The 3,035-nt window shown below is 36.4% G+C and overlaps 2 protein-coding genes across 3 annotated transcripts in view; both read right to left on the bottom strand.

The window, feature by feature from the left end:
• LOC107571465 (cyclin-dependent kinase 5 activator 1-like) overlaps positions 1-1,431 on the bottom strand; it is an 18,529-nt gene extending 17,098 nt beyond the window's left edge. For both annotated transcript variants that reach the window (XR_001607186.1, XM_016257790.1), the window contains exon 1: positions 1,043-1,431. The gene's annotated coding sequence lies outside the window, so the exon portion shown is untranslated. The remainder of the gene's footprint in view (positions 1-1,042) is intronic.
• LOC107571449 (thrombospondin-3b-like) overlaps positions 1-3,035 on the bottom strand; it is a 12,194-nt gene that overhangs the window by 675 nt on the left and 8,484 nt on the right. The gene's annotated exons all lie outside the window — the stretch shown is intronic.

Here is a 3,035-nt window from a genome sequence, read left to right as displayed (position 1 = left end):
TATATATATATATATATATATATATATATATATATATATATATATATATATTGGCACGTTCAAGTAAAAAAAAAAAACAATAAAATAAAATCTGCATAAAAATGTCATAAAGGCTTGCAAAAACTTATGCATACAACATACTATATTCTGAGACTTCTAAAGTCATGCAGTAGTTTTATGTGACAAAGGAATTTAAATATATGTTTAAATTTAAACATTTAGAATCTAAATAAATTTAATTCATTATACTTGTCCTTTGATATTCTCAGTGTGTTCATAGTTTTCGTAATATCTGAGTTGTGAATGATAGTGAATCAATGAATTCAATGACACGTTCACAAACTTCTGAAAGTTCTGAATGATTAGTTCACAAATCCAACTGATTCATTCGACTCACTGATGACTCACTGATCCAGTCGTAGAAGTTACAGCTCATTGGAGGTGAATATTATCATTATATAGTGACTTAAATTTCAGTCTGTTCAAATAGCTATTTTTTTAAGAAGTTGTATATGAACTAAATTTGCTAAGGTTTGCAACTAGATCATTTTATTTTGTTTTAGTGTCTGTTTTGAACCTTGAAATACTGAGAGTCCACATTAATTATAAATGCACTGAAAAAAAGTGTGAACCGCACATTACTAAAATTCCTCCACAGAAGAAAGTCAGAGAGTTTGGAACAACATGAAAGTGATAAACCAAAATTTGGTTACCAAATACTACGGAATGTTCATCTTCTCACTCAAATTGTATAATTTGTAAAGAAAACTGCATTCAATTATGAAAATAGAAGCATTTTCACCAGTGGTCTCAGACTTTTTTTGCATAGATTAGTGCTGTACCAATTTTGTAGTATTCTTATTATTTTACTCATATCAACTGAGCTTCTTGAGAGATCAGGGCAAAATCTGACCCATTTAACTTGGACTAGAGGGTCATCAGAACCACTAGTAAACATGTATCATCAAAACCCTACAACAGCACAATATACATATTATATATATATATATATAGTTTCCCATGAGGGGAGTGTTCTGCTCACCTGTTCGGCTTCACTGCGTCCCGCACATCACACACATACGCGTGCGCTCGGACGCATTAATGTTCGCATTAAATCTTCCCTTTACGAAAAACCGGACAACAGAGTTAGCTTGAGCGCATCCAACAGGATCTCTTCTCTGTGTCTGCTCGAGTTACAAACAAAGTCCTTGATGTTGTTCCTGCTTAAATATGTCCATTATCCAGAAATGATGCTCGTGGAGTGTCCTCATTTGAACGCGAATGAACTTGAACGGGAGGATTTACACCATATCAAACTTTCATGACAATGCAGTTCCATCCCTCATAGTCCGCTTTATGCACTTTGAACAAACAGCTGATGAAGTTCGAGCATGTTTGGGCTGGTTACAAGAAGACCCGTCAAAAAAAAAAAAAAAAAAAATATATATATATATATATATATATATATATATCGGCTATGCAAAGACGCACTTGAGCACATAAGCATTAGTATGAGAGGCTCCAGCCGGTGTGCTGACAGCAGGAGGAGTTTGTGCTCTGGTGGTCCTCTGTGCTGCACATCACACTGTGTTCAGCAGAAGCCCCTCCTCACGACATGTGACGCACCGCTAATATCATCCTGTTCACTGCACACAACAGCTCTGAACACACACCTCAGCACATGCGCAGGATACAAACAGAAATACAGCGACCACAAAAAGCATTTGGACAGTTAAATCACACGTAAAATGTTTTACTTCCATTTGACTTTATAATAAAATCTCAAATGGCATCTACAAACAAACCTTTAAAAGTCGGGGTCAGTATTTATTTATTTACGCATGTATTCATTCATTCATTAGTGAACGAATCTTGAAATAAATGTATCACAGCACACACACACACACACACACACACACACACAAACGTTTGCTACACTAATAATAAGTAATGTTTCTTGAATGCTTTCTGAAGGATACCTGACACTAAAGATTATATTAATGATGCTGAAAATTCAGCTTTGCATCACAGGAATAAATTACATTTTAAAATAGGTTCCAACAGAAAACAGTTCTTTTGAATATTGTATTTTTGATCAAATAAGTGCAGCCTTGGTGAGCGTTTAAGTAGCAGCGTGATCACACCAGCACAGAAACTGTTTGATCACTTGATTACAAAACGGCTCAGCAAATTCAACAAAGTGTTGCTCAGAAGGAGGATTTATGACCTGGGGATCAACACATAGAAATTATTATTTGTGCAGCGTGTTAAACACTGAAAAGACATGAAATGTGCAATGTGCAATGATAAAGGGGCTGTGAATAAAACCTCTTGTCTCTCGCCTGTTGTCTTTTTGGTACACAGACCAAATTTCAAGCCATTTCACCTCCTGGTGGTGATGGATCGACAGGATGGAAGGGAGAGAAGAGTGAGATGAGTGCACTCTAAAAAATGCTGGGTTGTTTCAACCCAATGTTGGGTCAAATATGGACTAACCCAACTGTTAGGTTAAATTTTGGTTACATTTTTAGATTAACTTTTTAACCCAACAGTTGGGTTAGTCCATATTTGACCCAACATTGGTTTGAAACAACCCAGCATTTTTTTAGAGTGTGTGCATATGTGTGTGTGTGTGTGTGCGCGCGCGTTTTTGTGACAAATGAGGACATAAATATGTAAAATGCCTGCCCACTGCTCCAGTTGTGTGTTCACAGTGTGTGTGTGTGTGTGTACGCGTTTTTGTTACAAATGAGGACATAAATTTGTATAATGACAAAGGTATGACAGGTATTACAAGGAGAAGGTGACTTTTCAGGACATTACCCCATGTCCCCACTTTTCAAAACGCTTATAAATCACACAGAATGGAGTGTATTGAAAATCTGAAATAGCACAAAGTTTCCTGTAAGGGGTAGGTTTAGGGGTAGGGTTGGTGTAGGGCAATAGAATATACGATCTGTACAGTATAAAAACCATTACGCCTATGGGATGTCCCCACTTTTCACAAAAACAAACCTGTGTGTGTGTGTGTGTGT

The sequence above is a fragment of the Sinocyclocheilus grahami genome, unplaced genomic scaffold (genome assembly GCF_001515645.1).
Source record: "Sinocyclocheilus grahami isolate Dianchi unplaced genomic scaffold, SAMN03320097.WGS_v1.1 scaffold1597.1, whole genome shotgun sequence".
NCBI classification, from domain to species: domain Eukaryota; kingdom Metazoa; phylum Chordata; class Actinopteri; order Cypriniformes; family Cyprinidae; genus Sinocyclocheilus; species Sinocyclocheilus grahami.
This window is presented reverse-complemented; position numbering and strand designations above follow the sequence as displayed.